The sequence below is a fragment of the Neomonachus schauinslandi genome, chromosome 6 (genome assembly GCF_002201575.2).
Source record: "Neomonachus schauinslandi chromosome 6, ASM220157v2, whole genome shotgun sequence".
Taxonomy (NCBI): domain Eukaryota; kingdom Metazoa; phylum Chordata; class Mammalia; order Carnivora; family Phocidae; genus Neomonachus; species Neomonachus schauinslandi.
This window is the reverse complement of record NC_058408.1, coordinates 46,503,654-46,526,351: the sequence shown is the minus strand read 5'-3', so window position 1 is coordinate 46,526,351 and position 22,698 is coordinate 46,503,654. Positions and strand designations below refer to the sequence as shown.

The window sequence follows — 22,698 nt, the reverse complement described above, 5'->3', positions numbered from 1 at the left end:
AAAAGAACCCATTTCCTTACTTTTTATAGTTTCTGGAGGTCTCTTTCCATCTTCAAGGCCAGCAGTATAGCATCTTCAAATATCTACCCATCTCTGTCTCTTTCTCTCTCTCTGTCTCTCCGTCTTTTTCTCTCCTTCTTTTCTCTCTCTCCTCTCTCATCTCCTTTTATGATTAAGACCTTACTGTCTCCCTCTTCTAACTTTTGTGATTATATTGGGCCCATCCAAATAATCCAAAATAAGTTTCCTGTCTCAAGATCCTTAACTTAATCACATCTGTGGAGTCCATTTTGCCATATAAGGTAGAGAATTAGGATGTAGACATCTTTTAGAGGTCATTATTTGGCCTACTATAAGGACTTGTATACTATACTTGATTTACTTTAATTCTACATATTTTTCAAGACCCAAAAGAGAGAAAGGGAAGAATATACACAACTGAAGTGAAAGAAGTTCAGAGTTAGGGGGAAAATTGCCTTTCTTCATCACATATTTTATTTAGGTATCTATAATTTGCCTTTAAGGATGTATTTCACAATTTGATTTCCTTCTTGATTTAACATCTGTAAAAGCCCATAGCTAGAAAAATTTTTAAAGAAAATAAAAATTATCCATAATTTTACTACCCAAACATAACAAATTTGGGTGAATTTATTTTTAGCCTTTTATTTTCACTTTTTTTGAACAGTGAGATTATAGGGGCACCTGGGTGGCTCAGTCGGTTAAGTGTCTGCCTTCGGCTCAGGTCATGATCTCAGGGTCCTGGGATCAAGCCCCATGTCAGGCTCCCTGCTCAAAGGAGAGTCTGCTTCTCCCTCTGCCTCTCCCTTCTCCCCTGCTTGTGCTCTCTTTCTCTCTCTCTCTCTCAAATAAATAAAATCTTTTAAAAAAAATAAAGTGAGATTATATATTATAAAAATATTTGGATCTTTTTGTGCTTATATAATCCTATGTAATGACCATTTACTTCTATCATGGAATATTTTAAAAAATGTCATTATCTTTGTGTTACCCTATTGTTGGGATATGACATAATTTATAAAACCATCAACCTATTTTGAATGTATTTATTGTCTTATGAGTGATTACTGGAAATAGCATTATTGATTCAAAATATATAAACATTTTTTATGGTCTTGAAGTGTAGCAAGAATTGCCCTCTTGAAATCTTTGGACTTTTCTGATTGTAATTTTAAAACAGACCCAGAAAATGACCAGTTATTGCCTATTATTTTCTTACAATTCAGTTATATTAGCAGCTCTTTACCTTGTTTTGTTTATTGTACTTCCCACATTTTCTTTTATTTTTCTCTTTCCCTTCTTTCATCTCTTGAGCATATTCACAGACACCAATCAGTATGGGGATAAACAAAAAATAGGCTTTTTAGATGATCAAGACTTACTCTTACCTCCTATAATGGAGAAAAGAGATTTAGAATAATGAATGGATGGACCAGACAATTAATCATTATTATACTTTAATCAAATTTTAACTGTAGGTGAAAGTACTATCCAGAAGAAAATAAAAAGTAACATTTTATAAAATTAGACACATTCGCAATGCTATTTATTTTTGCTTTCCTAGATTTCTTTTGACCTCACTCTGTTTGTATAACAAATACTCAAATATATATTCAGAATTAGTTCTAAGGAATTTAGTGGCCAAAGATTTCAGACTTGCAATATCACAAAAATCTAAGGATTACTAAGAAAGGTAGCATGGGCCAGTGACAGGAGCTATGATCTCTGAGTCAGAAGTTGAATTTATTACTAAGGATTGAATGACCTCAAAGGGATCACTTTAAGTCCACAGTGTTATAATTTCTCAATTTATAAAATGGGAATAATATAGGATAGATGTACCTTACATGAATATAATGAAGATAACATTGTAATTTATTTCAATTAGTTTCACAAATATTTACTGAGCAGGCTGTCATATCTAGATGTAAAGATACAATAAAAAAAGATTGCATGGTCCCAACTTCATGGAATTCGTAAGAGTCTAGTAACAATGGTGACTCAAAAAAGAATGATGAATGTTACAAAAGGAACTGTCAGGGCTGCTGGGCAAACTGGAGAGCAAGAGGGAATCTCTTGAGGAGATGACAGCCTAAGGCCAGGGAGAGGCAATAATAAAAAGAACTGGAGTCTTTATGAGTTAACAATCAGGCTGCTTACAGGAATAAAAACAGAAAGTAGAACACGATTTGTTGACTTTCAGAGTGTTTAAACAAATTAGCTGCCATCATTTAAGAACTTCAAGATTACAGAAAAAAAAATTTCCATATTTCTTGAAAAATGAGAGGATCTAACACATGGCAGCAACCAGCTGAACCCAGGAGCATCTACTTTCATTTAAGTATGTGCCCTCCAATTCGTCATAGAGACCACCCTCCTTACTCTCTTACAGCTGACCTATTTTACATTAATCTGCCTCTGCCTGTATTTGGGTTTTCAATATCTGATCTGGAAACGAGACTGCACACTTGAAGAGCAGAAGTAAGTCCTGTGTACCTGGAGTGCAGAGACAAAGAGGAATCAGATTGGGAGCCTGAAGTGGCAGTGTTAAGTTTGTGCCAGACTGGAGCAGGCCTGGTATGGTCAATGGATAAAACTGGAGTCCTGGAGCGCCTGGGTGGCTTAGTGGGTTAAGCATCAAACTTCAGCTCAGGTCATGATCCCAGGGTCCTGGGATCGAGCCCCACATCGGGCTCCCTGCTCCACGGGGAGTCTGTTTTCCCTCTCCCTCTGCCCCTCCCCCCACTGGTGCGTGCTCTCTCTCTCTCTCGCTCTCAAATAAATAAATAAAATCTTTAAAACAAACAAACACTGAAGGGTCTTGAGCAGGGAAATTACACGCCCATGTTGGGTTTTTTTTAAAAAGTTCTCTGGATGCAGAGTGAAAAAGGGATGGTAAAAAGTGCCTTGAAAGCTGAAGACTAGAAAGTATCGACTTGGATTATTTTGTCAAGTTTCAGATGAAAACAGAGGATGAATTTCAAATTTTGTGCAGACTGGTTCTAGTCTGATAAAAAAAAAAGTCATTGTGACTCCCTAGCTTTTTCTAAAGACAATAAAAGTTAGTCATATCTTGAAAAAAACATTGACCAAAATTATTCTAACATGAAGGGGAAAAAAAACTTGCATAAAAAGTGAAAAACCAGATGATAAAACCTGAGTGATAAAAGAAAACTTTCCCGTATGTTACAGAAGTCTTCCCCTTACTCAGTAAAGTACATCCTAGTATTATTCAAATAAACTCATACAGACACACTGAAAAAGTTATAACTCAGAATGACCCATGGGGCTTATTTCCTGTTAGACTCGATTCCTTGTTCTGCTCTCAAATTTTATTTGAATACATTTCAGCAATGATTCATTTTGTCAGTCTGCCAGAAGCCTTTCCTACTGAATGAGTGGCATGTGCTTCACGTACTTCAGCAGGAACACAATTGAGAGTTTACTCAGAATGCTTCCAAATACCTTATTTGCTAATTCAAAAATAAGTCATACTATTTTTTTTATTGGTAATATGCCTCTCTGAGACTAAATATCATATGACAAACAGTGGAAGTTAAAACAGCAAGGGAACATGATCTAGGCATGACCTTGACCTACATTTTGGGGACCAGGTCTTCTTCAGTGAGGCCCACTGCCTAGAATCTATGTGGAACCTGCATCTGGTTTTCATTGTAAGCCATCACCTCCCAGATCCAGCCTGAACCAGTGGGTACCAGGCCATGTCTGACAGTATGACACACACTCCTTTGTTGGTAATTCTTGTGCTCTAATATATTAGCAAGATTTGAGTCAAAACCATTATTTCATTATTATATTCCTCACCTACTCCTTCTCACCCTCATCTCCACCTCAAGGCTCAAGTTAGAAGTCTATGAATTGCTGAAGTAAAGCAATAATAATTAATAATAATAACTAATATTTATTGAGTCATTATCTGAGAATGATCAATTCATTTTTTAAAAAAATTTTTAGAAGTTTTTATTTATTCATTTGAGAGAGAGAGAGCACAAGCAGGGGGACAAACAGAGGGAAAGGGAGAAGCAGACTCCCTGATGAGCTAGGAGCCCGAAATGGGGCTCAATCCCAGGACCTGGAGATCATGACCCAAGCTGAAGGCAGACACTTAACCATCTGAGCCACCCAGGTGCCCCCATATCAATTCATTTAATCCTCACAACCACCCTATCAGATAAGTAGGGAAGTTACCCTTTTTACAAATAAAGAAACTGGGTTATATAGTGGTAAAGTCATACCTGGAACCCTTGCTATTAACCACCACACTCTAGCTCTAGAGTCCATACTTTCAACCTCTTTTTTGCAAACATTCTGCTGTACTCTGATTCACCGTTTTTCTGTAATGTTTAGCATTGCATTGGATGTGCTCTTTTCTGGAAGGCTTCTAGGCTCCTCATGGACCTATCCTATCAGTCTGCAAGTCTCACCAGATGTAGCTACAGAGCAGTGGCCCCAACTTAGGTTCAAGCTGGGATCCCTACTTTCCCCAACTCCTGGGTAATAGCCACCCACAGATCTTCCTTTGTCCTTCCTTCATCTCCATCAAGTCCAATTGACAACTTGATTTTTTGCTTCTACTTACTGCCCTTTTGGAGATAGCATTCCTTCTTCAGCTGGGGATGAGCAAATAAAGAATCCTCTCTCTTCACTGAGTCAGAATCAAGAAACAAAAGGAAACCTTCTCCACACAAGTATACTTACGGAAGCTTGGTTGGCAGCAAGGACTATGTGTTCCTAAGATCCAAATTTCCCAGCTGCAACTATTGTCCCCTAGAGAGAGTGGATTAAGCCAAATCTAGAGAGTCATCTCTTGAACTGTCCTTTTCCTTAACCCTCTCACTTCCATACAAGCAGCACATTTAAATCGTTGTGGAGTCCGTCCGTTTCCCTCTGTATTCATCCTCATTAATTTTATAAAAGCAAAATTATCTCTCACCTGAATCACTGAAAATGTGTTACCTGGTTTCCCACACTTCCCTGCCTCTGCGATTCCATTTCATTTTTCAGGCTCTAGCTAAAGAATCTTTGCAAAATGCGAACCTAATCCACTTATTTCCATGCTCAAAGTCCTTCAATGACTTTCCATTGCTCTTAGAATAAATAAAAAATTCTCAACATTGCTTTCAATTACCTAGCCTTCATTTATCTTTCCAGACTCATCTTTTCATCATCTGTCCCAAATATGGTCCTACATTTTCTTCCATTCCATCAGTTGTAACTTCTCTTTGTTTTGCTAAGGTAATATGTTTTTTTCTTGCCTACTGGTGTTTGCACATCTTTTCTCCCACACTTCTCAGTGTCCCTTCTCCTTTGTCAGACTAGCCTATCCATGTTTTGTGTGCTTCTATATCTCCCTGTACTTCCTTGTGTTCATGGCCAGTTGCATTGCTATTGTTTGTATAGTTTGTATCTCTGGCTAAACTGTAAGCTATGCAGGAACAGGAACTATTTTATTTTTATTACTATTGTGTCCCCAGCACCTATTACAGTGCCTGGCGAATAATAGAAACTGGTAATCATTTATTGAATGAATGAGCACATGAGTAATCTGCTATATTACAAGTTAAATAGGTTTCCATGGATCTGCTTGAAAGCTAAACTTTCAAATTTACTTCTGGAATAGTTTGTTAATACTTTGGGATTTTGATCCATTTTATCCATTTGTTCTTTTAGAAGTGAATGTATTTTAAATAATCATCTCTTCCTTTCATCACTAATGACTGCTTCTAAATTTCCTATATTTGTTATTTGATTAGGAATATAGAATAAAACCATGGTCCGAGGTAGAGAAGTTAGAAATGGCAACAAGAACTAGAAAGACTGGAAAATAGAAAAATAAAATGTTATTTATAAAGTCAAACTACCTGGTATTTATTGAGTGCCTAACGAGCACAGAGCTTGGCACTTAGGAGGCACTCCAAAAATATATGTTGACTTTCTTAATGAATGAAGAAATTTTGAGAGCAGTTTTATCCCAGTGTCCCTGATAGAGAAGGATGTTGATAGCAGTGCAGACACCTCTCTGCCTACAAATCAAGACTAAGCATTGACTTTACAATTTTTGTTTCTAGTTCTCATGTGGAATAAATGTTTTGTGGGGTCTCCCTCTTACAGAATTACAAGCTGTGGACAGGATAGGTGCCTGAGGTATTGTGAGTCTTACAGAAGTTTTGGCAGTTCTCTTAGTGTCTTTCTGGTAGGAGGAGTGGTTGTGGATAGAGTTAGCTGTGGCCAGAGCTGGGAGCTAGGAGTAGTAGGCAGCCAAGAGGCGCTGGGTTGCCCTGAGAATCTGAGGACAGATGCTGGCAGCACTCCTGCTATTGGGATACTGAGCCTTAGGCCAGCAAGGAAGTATTGAACTGAGCCTTAACTCTCAGGTGATCCAGGATCCTTAGAGGGAATGAAAATGATCCTTAGCTGTGGGAACCCCATGGGTATCAGCAGAAGCACAATGCAAATCCTCTCTGTTGGAACTGCTGCCTAATTTAGACCCAATGAAATGCCACATAGTAAAATAAGGCAATTTGATCAAAATTAAGGGTTACAAAGAAAACAGCCGTTAACATTATTACAGTCAGTAAAAACAATAAAGAACAGATTTAGACCCTTAAGACTTCCTGTACAGACTTATAAGAGGATAGACTTATAAGTTTTGAGCAAACATATATGAAATGTTTAAAGAAATAAAGGATCCATCACAAAGATAACCAATTAAAAGCTATGAACCCAGATATTTGAGGGGAAGTGAAACATCTAAAAATGAAAATACAGCTGTTGAAATTTAAAAAAACTCAATCAACAGTCAAGCAGTAAACACATCAGCAGAGAGAATTAATGATGATATAGCTTGAGAAATTACACAGAATGCGTCACAAAGAGACAAGGATACAGGAGATATGAAAGACATGTGGAGGACAGAAAGAGAAGGTTAACACAGACCTAGACAGAGTTCCAGAATAAGAGAATAGAAAGGAGAGGAAAATTTAAACACAGTAGCTGTAATTCTTAAGATATAATAAAAGCATGAATCTCTGTAGAATCACAATATATTCCAAGTCAACTAAATTAAAAAGAAATCCTGAAAACATGAGATCACATACAAAGGAATGATGATTGGAATGAAAGCAATGGCAACAAAGGAAGTCAGAGAAATGGGATAATTTATTCAAATTGTTGAGAGACAAAACTATCTTTCAAGAATGTGTAAAATAAAAACATGCCTAGATTAACCAAAACTGAGAATCTTTATTATTGAGAAATCTACACTAAAGCAAATAAAGCAATAAATATGTATGTGTGAAATCAAAGCAAATATTGACTATATAATTTAGAAAGAGCAATGTTGAATTTATGAGGTTAAAGAAAGGATAAGAATAAAATTCTGGACGAAATTAGCATAGTAGGGAGGAATAGAGTTAAAGTGTTTTGAGGTTTTTATATTTGGGGAGGGGTTAAGATATTAATTAATTCTGATTTTTTTTTCTTTTTTTTAAGTAGACTCCATGCCTAGAATGGAATCCAACATGGGGCGTGAATTCACGACCATGAGATTGAGACCTAAGCCGAGATCAAGAGTCAGATGCTTAACCAACCGAGCTACCCAGGCACTCCTTAATTCTGATTTCTGATAATGATTTGCTAGGTTCGTATAACATTCCTGCTAAAAATAATGAAAATTATTGAACAAATTTTATAATTAAAACAACACTCTTTAAAGCATTGAATATCTTAAAAGACATTGGGAAGTTCACTGGCTAGTTTTTGGAAGAAAGTGTCTAATTAGAGAGGTAAAGAAAGCATTAGATCCCCAAAGCTGCAAAAGCTATAAACTCACATGTGGTAAATACAACAAAAAATAAAACAGGAGGGGTAGACAAGAAAATAAGATACAAAGGCAAGAAATGGGCATTAATTTTCTCATTCAACAAATATTTATCATGAAGCTACAAGAGGAGGCACACTAGGGGTTAAGCACTATTCTAGGAGTTGCAGAAACAAGTGAGAAGAGAACAGATATGAAAGCTTTCAGATACTGGAAGACTCAATCACAGATTTTAAGGCAGTTACACTTGACATGTTTACGGAAATAACTCACAAACTTACAAATATGTATGGGAAACAGGAAATCATGAAAAATGACACAGCAGATGAGAGAAAGCACCAAACAGAACATCTAAGGGTGAAAAATAAAATAAGAGAAATTTTAAAGAGCAATGAAGATGGCAAGCAAGCATACAAAAAGATTCTCCACATCAAAACCATCAGGGAAATGTAAATAAAAAAAAAAAAAAACGAGATACTACTACACATCTATGAGAATGGCTAAAATATGAAACAATGACAACACCAAATGCTGACAAAGATATGAAGTAACAGGGACTCCCGGACACCGCTGGTGGGAATGCAAAATAGAACAGCTACTTTTGAAGACAGACTGGCAGTTTCTTACAAAACTAAACTTTTACCATATCATCAGGCAATAGTGGATAGTTATTTACCCAAAGGAGTTGAAAGCAGCTTTTACAGCATATTCATAATTTCCTTCAGTAGGTGAATGGATACATAAACTATGGTATATTCAGATAATAGAACATTATTCAATGCTAAAAAAAATGAGCTATCATGCTACAAAAAGATGTGGAGAAATCTTAAATACATATTAGTAAGTGAAAGAAGCCAATCTGGAAAGGCTAAGTACTATATGATTCCAACTATATGACATCCTGGAAAAGGCAAAACTACGGACACAATAAAAAGATCAGTGGTTGTTAGGTGTGATGGCTGGGGGAGGGGGAAGAGGAGGGAGACATGAATAGGCAGAGTAGAGGGTTTTTAGGGCAGTGAAAATACTCTGTATAATATTGTAATGATGGATATATGTCATTATGTATTTGTGCAAACCCATAGAATGTACACCAAGAGTGAACCTTAAGGTAAACTACAGACTTTGAGTGATTATAATGTGTCACTGTAGGTTCATCCTTGGTAAAAAATGTATCATTCTGATGAGTGATGTTCATACTGGGGGAGGTTATGCATGTGTGTGAGCAGGGAGTATATGGAAAATTGTTCTACCTGCCTCTCAATGTGATTGTAAACCTAAAGCTCCTTTTAAAAAAAAGTCTTTATTTTTTTTTAAAAAGACCCTATGTATCTATATATATTTGCCTGGTACAGAAAGGATATGGAAGGATACACACCAAACTCTTAACATTGATTACTTCAATTTGGTAATGGAGGAAGGAGAAGGTAGAAGAGAGAACAAACTTTTTCTTTACATGTAAAAAGACCCCAAAGGATGGAGCTGGCAATGATTGGATACAATGTAAGAAATAACCAACTGGTGAACTACAAGAAGAATTAGAAGAAATTATCCAGAACACAGGACAGAGGAATGAAAAAAAAAAATGGAATAAAGCAAAAGTGAAGATAATAGGTGTGAAGAAGACAATGAAAATGTCCTTCTGTTTGGTTGGAGAACCATCAGAAGAGGAAAGCAAAAGTGAAAGTGGTTTAAGATTTGAAAAGATAAAGGCTAAGAATTTTACCGATCTGAGGAGAGATAACCACAAATTCGTTTTTTGAAATACATGCTTAAATACATCATAATGAAATATCAAAACTCAAAAACAATAAGATTTCAAAAAATCAGTCAGAAAAAATTACCTTCAAAGGAGCCACCGTTACTCTGAAGCTGACTTATCAGCAACAATAAAAGTAAGAAGATATCATTTATTTCCAAAGTAATGGAGAAAATACCATCAATCAAGACTTCTACAGGAAAAATGAAGGTGAGAGAGAGTTGTCACCAGCAGGCTTTCACTAAATGAAATTCTAATGAATGAAATTTAGGCACAAAGAAAGTGATCCCAGATGGGGGCACCTGGGTGGCTCAGTCGTTAAGTGTCCGCCTTCGGCTCAGGTCATGATCCCAGGGTTCTGGGATTGAGCCCCACATCGAGCCCCACATCGCTCTCCCTGGTCAGCGGGAAGCCTGCTTCTCCCCTTCCCACTACTCCTGCTTGTGTTCCCTCTCTCATTCTCTCTCTCTGTGTCAAATAAAGTAAAAAAAAAATCTTTAAAAAAAAAAAAAGAAAGTGATTCCCAGATGGATGTGTGAGATACAGGAAGTAGTAAAGAACAAAGAAATTTACAAATATATGAGCAAATTTAATAAACATCAATTGTATTTAAAAAGTAATAATAATATTTTCTCACTTTTTAAAAAAATATTAGGCGCACCTGGGTGGCTTAGTCGTTGGGCGTCTGCCTTCTGCTGGGGTCATGATCTCAGGGTCCTGGGATTGGCCTCACGTCTGGCTGCCTCCTCCGACCGAGGCCTGCTTCTCCCTCTTCCACTCCCCCTGCTCGTGTTCCCTCTCTTGCTGTGTCTCTCTGTCAAATAAATAAATAAAATCTTAAAAATAAAATAAAATAAAAAAATATTAAAATGCAAGACCATAATATATTAAGTGGAGGTTAGGTCATTAAAGTATTAATTGAAGAGCTTGATGTCTATGTTAACCATTTCCAAACTAGTGGCGAGAAAAATAATAAAAGTACAAAAACCAATTTGACAAATTAAAAAATAAAGAAAAGAAATACAAGCACTTGGGACAAGTAAAAAACAGAACATACAAGACAAAAATTTTATCAGTAATTACATTTAATGGATATAAACTAAATGACTTAAGGATAAAGCTGGACAAATGGATAACAAAAAAAACCCCAACTATATGATAAGAAAATAACTAAACTATAAATTTATAGAAAAAATTAAAAGTTACAGGATCACAATAGATATACCATACAAATTCTAACTAAAAGAACACTAGTCTAGCTACATAAATATTTTTAAAAATTAACTTTAAGTCAAAACATTAGAAAAAGAAAGTCAAAATGAGAAAAGGTTTAATTTATAAGGAACCTATAACAATTCTAATATGGTATGCACAAATAATATGGTCTCAAAATATATCATCTATAAATAATATCATTTTTATTTGTCCTTTCTAATCCTTATGGCTTTTGTTTGTTTTTCTGTCTATGTGCCCTAACTAAAGTATCTAGGAGAGTTTTATGGAAATGGTGATAGCAAACATTCTTGTCTGATTATGGATCAAAAATGGGAAGTCTTTTATTTTTTTAAAAGATTTTATTTATGTATTTGACAGAGAGAGACACACCAATAGAGGGACCACAAGCAGGGGGAGTGGGAGAGGGAGAAGCAGGCTTTCTGACGAGCAGGGATGCTGATGTGGGGCTTGATCCCAGGACCCTGGGATCATGACCCGAGCCGAAGGCAGACGCTTAACAACTGAGCCACCCAGGTGCCCCAAATGGGAAGTCTTTTAAGATATCACTGTCAACTGTGAGATGTTTTTGTATGTACTTTTTATTAAGTTAAAGAAGTTTCCTTATACTCATACTTTTAATTGTTTTAATTATTCATGACTGGATGTTGAATTTTAACAAATGTTTTTATTTGCATAGATTATAAAGGTCATATGATATTTCTCCTATAATCTATTAATGTGGTAAGTTATAGCAACTCATTTTCCAATACTGCATTTTTGCGATATAACCAAGTGGCAATAATGTTTGTTCCTTTGTATGTTACTGAATTTGATTTGCTAAAATTTTGTTTAGAAATTTTGTTTCTAGGGGTGCCTGGGTACCTCAGTCAGTTAAGCGAGTGACTCTTGGTTTCAGCTCAAATCATGATCTCAGGGTCATGAAATCTAGCCCCGTGTCAGGCTCTGTACTTCATGCAGAGTCTGCTTGGGACTCTCTCTCCCTCTCCCTCTGCCTCTCCCCCCGCTCTCTCTCTCTTTCTCAAATAAATAAATAAATCTTAAAAAAAAGAAATTTTGTTTCTATTTATATGAGTGGAATTATTCTTTCCTTTCTCATATTGTATCTATCAGATTTATTTTATTTTATTTTATTGAGGTGATTTTTTGTTTTTTGTTTTGTTTTGTTTTGAGAGAGAGGGAGAGAGTGCACATGCACACACAAGGGCAGGAGGAGCAGAGAGGGAGAGGGAGCAAGAGAATCTTAAGCAGGCTCCACATCCAGCACAGAGCCTGACACAAGGCTGGATCTCACCACCCTAAGATCATGATCTGAGTCAAAATCAAGAGTCAGATGCTTAACTGACTGAGTCACCCAGACACCCCGTCTATGAGGTTTTAGAATCAAGATTATGTTCACCTCTAAGATGGCCTTAATATATCTCTCAATTTGACAAAATTTTAGAGAGGCTTCTTCCTAACTACAAGCTCCTGACCTCCCTTTTCTTAAGGCATTTACTTTAGAAAACTTATAAAGCTTTTCTTTGTTCCTTGGAAATATAAATTTTCTACAACCCAGGAACATCTTTCTCTAGAACCTGGGAGTTAGCCTTTTGAAATGTAATCATCAAGAAAGATGGAGCCCCTTCCTTCCAGTCTCTGTGAGAGTTTAGCAAGAACAGGTAGCCTAATCACATTGATCTATCTTCCAGGTAACATCCTCCAGTATCTTTCTATTAGCTCATCCCAGTCTTCCCACTTTTTATTTTCAGTAGAGTTGAGTTCAAGCACTCCCATCTATTGCAATAATCTTGAATAAAGTCTTCTTCCTTGCCTGTTTAACTGGGCTGGTGCAATTTTTCTTTTACATATCCTAACATGAGTTGGAGTATAGACCCACTTTTTGTATTTTCTGGAAGAGTTTGTATAACATTGGCAACTATTTCTTCCCTGAATGTTTAGTAGAGGTAGGACTCACCCAAAAAAGCCATCAGGGTCTAGAATTTTCTCTGTGGCCAAGCGTTTTGACTAATGATCCAATTTCCTCATAATTTTATTATCTGTTGATACCTACAACATTTATAGTGATGACCTCTTACTCCTAATGATTCTTTTTTGGGCTTTTACTTTTTTATATAATCAATCCTGAGAGATGTTTGCCAATTTATTAGTCTTTTCAAGGGACTAACTATTGGTTTGGTTAATCACAATTGTATATTTGTTTTCTGTTTCATTAATTTTTAAAAAATTTTTTAAAGATTTTATTTATTTATTTGAGAGAGAGAATAAGAGAGAGAGCATGAGAGGGGGGAGGGTCAGAGGGAGAATCAGACTCCCTGCTGAGCAGGGAGCCCGATGTGGGACTCGATCCTGTGACTCCAGGATCATGACCTGAGTCGAAGGCAGTCGCTTAACCAACTGAGCCACCCACGCACCCTGTTTCATTAATTTTTTACTGACATTTATTTTTCCTTCCTTTTACCACCTTAGAGTTTAATTTGTTAACCTTTTTTTCTAATTGTTAGCTTTTTGGTCCAATGACTGGTGAAGACAATCTATAACCAATTATAAAAGTTTAAAGGTTTATTTTTGCAATCTTGAATAAGACAAGATTACCAGTACCACCATTTCTATTCAACATTATCCTGGAAGTCATAATCAGTGCAATAAGCATGAAAAAGAAATGAAAGTTATAAGGATTAAAAAGAAAGAAATAAAACTGTTATTATTTACAGGTATTTTTGTTGCTCATGTAGAACATCCTTTTTTTTTAAAAATATAACCTTTTTAAGATTTTATTTATTTATTTTTGCAAGAGAGAGAGTGCACAAGCGGGGGTGAGGGGAAGGAGCAGAGGGAAAAGCAGACTCCCCACTGAGCTGGGAGCCCGACGCAGGACTTGATCCCAGGACCCGGGGATCATGACCTGAGCCGAAGGCAGACTCTTAACTGACTGAGCCACCCAGGTGCCCTCATGTAGAAAATCTGAAAGAATTTGTGGAGGAGCACCTGGGTGGCTCAGTCAGTTAAGTGTCTGACTCTTGCTTTTGGCTCAGGTCATGATCTCACCAGTTGTGAGATGTTCTTTCTCTCTCTAAAATAATCTTAAAAAAAAAAAAGAATTCATAGAAAAATCATGAGAATAAGAGAATCAGGCAAGGCAATGAGATACAAATCTATACGTAAAAATAATTTGAGCTTTTATGTAGCAGGAACCAACTATTGCAAAATTAAATTTTAAATAGATATAACTTTCAACAGCATTAAAACACTTAATTATCAAAATACCTACTTTCAGAATATATAAGAACTACTCCCACGAATCAATGAGAACAAGGTAGACAACCCAACAGTAAAGTGGGTAAAAGAACAGAATATACATTTAGCTAAAGAGGGAATTTAAATGACCCAGAAACATAGGAAAACATGCTTAATTTATTTATAGCAATCAGCATTTTAAAACCACAATGAGGTACCACTATACAATCCCAAAACTGGCAAAAATTTCAAGGTACTAATAATACTATGGTTTTGGTTTTGGTTTTGTTTTTTTTTTTAAGATTTTATTTATTTATTTGAGAGAGAGTGAGCACAAGTAAGGGGAGCAGTGGAGGGAGAGGGAGAAGCAGGCTCACTGCTGAGCAGAGAGCCAGATGCAGGGCTGGATCCCAGGACCCTGGGATCATGACCTGAGCTGAAGGCAGATGCTTAACCGACTGAGCCACCCAAGTGCCCCCTAATAATATTACATTAAAGATGTAGAGTCATAGGAACTCTAATACACAACAGATGGGAGTATAAATTGGATCAACTAGTTTGGAAAATTGTTTTCCATTATCCATTACAGTTGCCTTGGGTATAATAATTCCATTCTTAGACAGAAATTCAAGGATATAGTATATTAGCATATACATGCAATAATGTCCTTAGTCACATTATTCACAGTTTTCAAAAACTGGAACTAGCCCAAATGGCCTTGAATAGTTGAGTATATAAACAAATTGTGAGCTAATCATACAATGGAATACTATACAAGAAAGAAAATCAACCAACCAACCATATTGTTGGAACTGCATACAAAAATATGAATGGATTTCAGAAACAAAGTTGAGGGAAAGAAGGAAGCCAGAAGAGAAAAACATGCAGTATGGTTGAATTTATATAAAATTCAAAAAGTAAAACTAAACTCTATTTGTTTTGGAAGTATATACAACTAAAGCAAGGAAATTATTATTATAAATTAAGGATAAGGATTACTTATAAATAAGAGGAAGGAATTTATAATTGGAATGAAATAGGAAGTTTCTGGGGGTGCTTTTTATGATTTTTAATCTGCGTTATGCACAGGTATTTGTTTTGTAACCATTTATTAAATAGTATCTATAATTTTTACACATTTCCAAATGTGTTACACTTCACACCTTCAAACTGAGTTTAAGAAAATACTGTACAGGGGCATCTGGGTGGCTCAGTCCGTTGAGCAGCTAAATCTTGATTTTGGCTCAGGTCATGATCTCAGCTCATGAGACCAAGTCCCCCGTCAGGCTTCGTGCTCAGCGGGGAGTCGGCTGGAGATTTCCTCTCTCTTTCTCTGCCCTCTGTCCTCCCCCCAACTCATATAAATAAATAAATAAATAAATAAATAAATAAATCTTAAATAATTAAATCTTAAAAAAGAAAGTATCGTGCAAGTTCATGCTTGCTCTGTCTCTTTAGTGCTCTCTCTCTCAAATAAATAAATGAAATCTTTTTTAAAAAATAAATCAGTCAAAAATAAAAAGATAAGAATGCTGAAGAAAGAAGCAGAGAGAAAACAAGATCAATAGATTTTTTTTAAGATTTTATTTATTTGTCAGAGAGAGAGAGAGAAAGAGAGTGCATGCAAGCAGGGGGAGTGGCAGGCAGAGGGAGAAGCAGACTCCCAGAGATCCTCATGCAGGACTCGATCCCAGGACTCTGGGATCATGACCTGAGCTGAAGGCAGACACTTAACCAACTGAGCCACCCAGGCATCCCAAGACAAATAGAATTTTTAAAAATAAGTAAGATAGTAGAATTAGGCCCAAATATATGACAAGCAAAATAAACATAAAGGAACTTACATGGGTATCATCAGTTAAAAGGTAAACATGGTGGGACGCCTGGGTGGCTCAAGTGGTTAAGCTTCTACCTTTAGCTCAGGTCATGAGCCCAGGGTCCTGGGATCGAGTCCTGCCAAATTTGGCCTCCTTGTTCAGCAGGGAGCCTGCTTCTCCTTCTGCCTGCCACCCATCCCCCGCTTGTGCTCTCTCTCTCTGTGTCAAATAAATAAATAAAATCTTTTAAAAAAAGACAGACATGGTAAGATTGGATTAACAACAAAAATTGTAAAATGTAGCTCTATGCTGTATATAAGAAAAAGTGAAAGGATAAAAAATGTACAGAGGCAAATGTTAATCACAAGAGAAATGAGATAGCCATATTAATAAAAGATAAAGTAGGCTGTAAAATAAGAAATGTTATTTGGGATAAATAATCAGAGTAGCAGTGGAACTTCACACAGGGTCAAAAAGTTTCTTTATTTTTCAAGTCAACGTGACAGGCACTATCTTCAGACTCTTTCTCTTTTCAGTTAAGATGACTACTCTGATAAAAAAAAAGCCATTGAGATTATATATATGCCAAGCATGTCACACTACCTTTGACTCATTCTACACTCTTACATTGCCTTTCTGAAAATAGCTCTTAGAAATTCATTCTTCTCATAAATGAATAGAAGAATTCCAAGAAGTGAAATGAAACATAGAGAATCCAAGTGAAGCATGTTCACAAAACACCCAACAATGGGCTCTTATTCCTTCATTGTCTCTCAAAAGCAAAATGAAAAAGTCCAGATTAGCTTTTCTTGCAATATGTCTTAGAAATCCCATCATTTTTCCCCAGAAGTATTTCTATTATACAGCATGCTAAAACTCCATGTTATCATTCATAGTATGGGGAAAATAGCATCACTATATATTGAGACCAAAAAAATCTTCATTTTTCTCTTAATGTAAGTATAATGAGGGCGCCTGGGTGGCTCAGTAGTCAAGCGGCTGCCTTCGGCTCAGGTCATGATCCCAGGGTCCTGGGATCGAGCCCCGCATCGGGCTCCCTGCTCCATGGGAAGCCTGCTTCTCCCTCTCCCACTCCCCCTGCTTGTGTTCCCTCTCTCGTGTCTCTCTCTGTCAAATAAATAAATAAAATCTGTAAAAAAAAATGTAAGTATAATGAATATTTAGTAAGAAAAACATTACATAATTACCCTAGGTAATAGGATATCATAAGTAACTTTTTCAAAATATAAAAGGAATAATTCAATTTCATATTAGGACAAAAAAGAAGTACAAAAATAGATGCCTAAATGAACCAAAGCTATATTCTATGAATCAATAAATCATACTTTTAAGACCCCTAAATCAACAATGATACATCAGAAAAATACAAATAAGCTCAATAAAATCTCAAATATAACTAAAGCAAAAAATAAAACAGACAGTTAAGAATAGTGACATATTAAGCTAGAGGCATTTATACATATCACACTGGTGACCTAATCTGATGTTAAGATTAATGTTCTTAACATCAGATTAGGTCTTAATCTTAAGACCTAATCTTAATCTTAAGACCTCTGTTCTTAATCTTGTTAAGATTAATGTTCTTAACATCAGATTGAATTTATCTGTTCTTAATTAATTAATTTATGTTCCTGAAAATTCACATTTAGTAAGAAAATGTAGTGGCTGGAAAGAGACTATAGGCCAAGCTAGAACAATTCGGGGTCCTCAATTTTTATGTGAAACTTTCATGCAACTGTGAGACTATCAAGGATTCAAACCAGGATATTCAGCCTCTGCTTTTAATGGCTATTTCTATTTTGTATAGTAAACAAATGGCTCTAATTCTCCATTCATCAGAAAAATTTCAGGATTTAAGATTGCTGTTGTTATGAATTCTCAAATTAGATAACATGTACTCCAAAATAAGGAGCCTTCTGCCAATGTTTCCAGAAAAATTATATGCATGTGTGATTGCTCCTACTGTCTTACATTTTATAACCATTCATTCCCTCCTTTCACACTCAGCTCTGTTCAGCCATGAACATAGATTAGTAATAGTTTGATAGCATTTTACCCTTTTTGCTTAGGGCATTTTTGCTGTGGGCCTCAATCACACCTTGCAGCTTTTCAGGTCACCTGGTAAATGGCCAAAGCAGAATACACAGAGTGGGTTCATGCTTCTTCCAAGGCATGCCAATTATTAGGCCTCTTTTTTAGTGGTACAGGGTCAAAGTTGTTTTTCCCTTGGTGGGAATATCTTGGCATCTCCCAAATGGCACTTTTAGTGTTACAGGAGTATCTGACATCAAGGTTGTCTGGTCTTTCTTTTTCAAGGGGATGGGATAGTGTAAACAATTAGGTTAGGGGATTGGCTAAGAGATGTGATCATGACTTTTTCTTTTCATGGCTTAAGTAAGACCTTTGTTTACTGGACCAAGGGTTTTTGTTTCGTTTTATATTATGTGATTGTTCCACTCCCAATTTTTTCCTAGGGAACTCATTCATAATCAAGTAGTCATAGCCAGATAGCTCTTCCAGACAGGCCAGTCTGATGAGTGTGCCAGTCCCACTGCTTATTATGGTCTTGCCTTGTCTTTGCCACCCCCATGCTGCTGCTCATTTCCAATGAAATATTTCATAGCAGCTTTTCTGGCCTACAGAGAACGGCTATTTTAAACAGATATTTAAAGACAGATCTTTTAAAGATACTCATACTTTCTTCAATATATATTTCAGGTGTTTGTTGAAAAGACTATTATCTAGACCCTCTAGATCTGGCCATTCCTATAATTTCTAAAATAAAATATTTCTAACACTTAACATCCAACTTTCTCTATTGAAAACATTATTTTATTTATTTTTTTTTAAGATTTTATTTATTATTTGACAGAGAGATAGAGAGAGAGCACAAGTAGGCAGAGAGGCAGGCAGAGGGAGAGAGAGAAGCAGACTCCCCACTGAGCTGGGAGCCCGATGTGGGGCTCAATCCCAGGACCCTGGGATCATGACCTGAGCTGAAGGCAGCCACTTAACCAACTGAGCCACCCAGGTGCCTCTATTGAACACATTTTAAGCATGTTTGTGTATGTGTGTTAACCAAGACCAAAAAAAAAAAAAATGTTACAATCAACTTAGCTAGTCTATTTCATATAGAATCTCTGGTATATGAACCATACTGACAAATTCAGTAAAACTAAAATTATGCTGCTTTCTCCTTAGTCAAACATCTATAAAATCTATTCTCACGTATATTTTCCACTTTAAGGTTAACATACATTGGCATATTCCTGCCTTCCATTATTTTGTTGTATAACATTTTACTTTCCAATATTGATTTTGGACTCTGGGGCATGCCAGGATATTATTCTAATTAATGGTCTATGGATGAAAAGATGTGGGGCATAAGGAAGACTGTTGACTTCTTTCTCAGTGTGAACTCTCTCAGATGAAGGTGTGCAGGTATCTTCGAGCATGAAAGAAAACAGCTTTTCAGATACACAGAGAAGAGTCACTTCTCTACAAAAAAAACATTGGAGGTTCAAATTACTCTGATGCCTCTAGATCATTTTTTTCCTGATGGATGCCCTAACTTTCATGTAAGAAATTTAGTGAAGTTCTGATAGCTGTCATTAGTGCTCTCCACCAATTATTTCTAGTTCTTATACTAGGAAAAACTGTACTTCATTCCCTCCTCGAAGTTATGAAAGGCCATATGACTCTCTTTGACCAAATACATACGAGCAGAAATTATGTCTCCCACTTCCCTTCCAAAAGCTTTAAGAGCCACTTCACAATTTGTCACACTTTCTTTCCTTCCTTCTGCCACAATCACCAGCACTGGTTCAGATAGTGGCTCTTGCATCAGCCGGGTCCTGCAGAGTGAGGGGGATGCACAGCACTATCGTCAACTAAGCCTGAAATGGATTCCTAATATGAGTGATCCTTACTGTTTTAAGCCATTGAAGCTGTGGAGTTGTTTTGTTATCATAACCTAGGCTATCCTGACTCTGAACTCAACTCTGAATTCAACTGGTAATTAAACACTGAGTTTGATTCTTGGCTATCTCAATCCAATAGGTACAAGACATAGGCGATTCTTTCAACATATTCATATAAAGTGCCTGAGTTTACATTCACTTTTTCAAGCAGGTACTTTAACATTTTGAGTCTATAATTCCTTTGTCATTATTCATCCAATTCCATCAAGAGCCTCCCTACCGTGCCATCCTTGAATTCCTCACACTCTTTATATTGCTCCATGAAATTATTCCAAGCCCCCAAACTTTATCTTTTATTGAGATTTGTTTTTCCCAATGACCATAGGTCATAACTTACATAGCTGCTTCATCAAAGGACACCATACTTGATATCTCACCCTTCCCTGAGGATCTATGTCCTGAGATTTCTCATCACTTGTATTTCTTGGTTGAAAGCAGCAGATACTGACTCTGGCTAACTTTTAAAAAGGAAGTTTATTGGAAGGCTATTGGGGTCATGCAGATAAGACAGGAAGTTAGGGACCAAACTTGGCATGGGAAAGAAACCAAGGGAGGTCTAGAAAACAAGGAATGAAAAATCATGAGGAAACAATTATCCGAAAGCTGGAATAGCTGTTTCTGCCCTGAAAGATGTCTGGCTATTCTCTCTGTCCTTACACCACTTTCTCAGACTTCAAAGTCTTGGAAGAAAGTTTCCAATTAGCAGAACTTAGATCACAAGCTCACCCACCAGCAGTTCCAGGGAGTGGGAGAGGAATGGTCTGGCCTTTCAAGTTTCATTATTAGAGGCATAGGCCTGAAATTCCCTCCCGCCATGATTATACACAGGGGAAGGAGGTAAATCCTCAAAGAAATCAGGTTCTACTAGGGAAAAGAATGGATACCAGGCAAAAACAATACCTAAAAAGTTAGTTGTGCCTAGAGAAATGGGAAAAAGGAGAGGGTGATATGGTCTTTAATGAAAGAAAGGTTTATGACTTTATCATGTTAGTTTACTGTAGGAACTCAGGAAGTCTTCACTTATCAAATGAATTTTTTTTTCTTGCAGGTTCATGCAGCTGAAGCCACTTCAGAATGATACAAACCTTAATTCAAACCAGAGCCTGTCATTTACTAGATATTTTGGGGCAAGTTCCTTAATATCTTTGAATCTCTGTTACCTCTTAGAGTTGCCTGAGGATTCTGAGCTAATATGTATAGACACACACCCTGCACTAAATAAACATTAGTTTCCATTCCCTGTGTATTGGTCAGGGTTCTTTAGAGAAAAAAACCAATAGGATATGTATATACAAAGAGAAAGAGACTTATTTTAAGAAACTGGTAATTATTTAAAGGAACATGCAGTTATGGAAGCTGGCAAGTCCAAAATCTTCAGGGTGGGCCAGCATGCTAGAAACCCAGAGAAGAGCCAATACTGTGATTCAAGTCTGAAAGCCATCAAGCTGAAGACTCAGAAAGAAGCAGATATGTTGCAGTTCAAGCATGAAGGCCATCTAATGCAGAATTCCCTTTTGGTCAGAAGAGGTCAGTCTTTTGTTGTATTCAGGCCTTCAGCTGAGTGGGGGAGGCACACCCACATTATGGAGAGCAATATGCTTTACTCAAAGTCCACCAGTTTAAATGTTAATCTCATCCAAAAACATCCTCACATAAACATCCAGAATAATGTATGACCACACATATGTGGACACTGTAGTCCCGCCAAGTTGACATATAAAATTAACCATCATACCCTGAGAGATGCTATTATTCAGGAAAATAGTCTTCCTTCTTTTTCTGCACTCAGTAAAGCACTTTTTAAGACTGTTAAAACCCGTTGAGCAAGGGATGTCTGAGACTGGGCATGTGGGAATGATGGGAATGGCAGATGTGAGCCACAAAACAGTAGAACCCAGAGGCTAAGTACTCAAATTTTAGAAGAGACTCACCCCCCAGGGAGTCCTCTGCTGTGGCAAGCAAAAAGTATAATCAGACTCTACCCTCCCCTCCTCCAAAATAACCTTCACCAACACCAACTCCTATCAACAAATCTTGAACCTGATCAAAAATGAGCTGATCATCTGCAAGCTTGTAACTGTCCACTCCTTGAACAATGCCAGAATAGTACTTTGCCCCACTATAAGGCAGGCATATGGACACAGATAGGCAAAATGTTTACGTCCAAAATTCAAATGCGTGAGGATGACATAGATGAGAAAGATAAGATTTCTGTAAGGACTTCTCAGATGATAGAATGAATACAAGAAGACTAATGGCCATATGTAACATGGCATGTACCTGGAGATGAATAAATATTCAAAATCCAGATTCTCATGAAACACATCCCCAGGATGAAGACAGACAGGGTCCACAAGAGTCTTTTGAATGACCATGCTGAAGCTATCTGTGTTATGAAGAGCAGCTACAGGCCAAGAAGGGAAAGATCACCCAGACTCTGTCCAAGAAAGAAGAAACTAAGAAATAAATTTCCCGTTTCATCTGTACATAGTGGCCTTATCAACAATAGATGATCCCCCAAAACCCAAGCCTTTTTTGGGGGAAAAAATGGTTAAAGGAAAAGAGAATATCTGAAGAATTTAATAAGTGATCAAAATAATATAACCAAGTGAAAATTAATGTAATATTTAGATTTAATTATACAAAATTGTTGTTATTTGATCACTTTTAACCTACAAAAATGGCAAGAGTATTAAGAGTCAATGTGAAGCCAAGGTACCATCAGTAAACAGGCAGACCCTGTCCTACAAGTTATTATATCATCATTCTATGTCCAAGAAAATATAGCTG

General features: G+C 36.7%; 1 long non-coding RNA gene across 1 annotated transcript; it reads left to right on the top strand.

Moving 5' to 3' along the window:
* The first annotated feature begins 7,663 nt into the window (after positions 1–7,663).
* Positions 7,664–20,994, top strand: LOC110573975. Its single transcript, XR_002479939.1, has 3 exons — positions 7,664–7,681; positions 11,533–11,576; positions 20,957–20,994. It is a non-coding gene; the product is annotated as an uncharacterized LOC110573975 (long non-coding RNA).
* Positions 20,995–22,698: the final 1,704 nt, after the last annotated feature.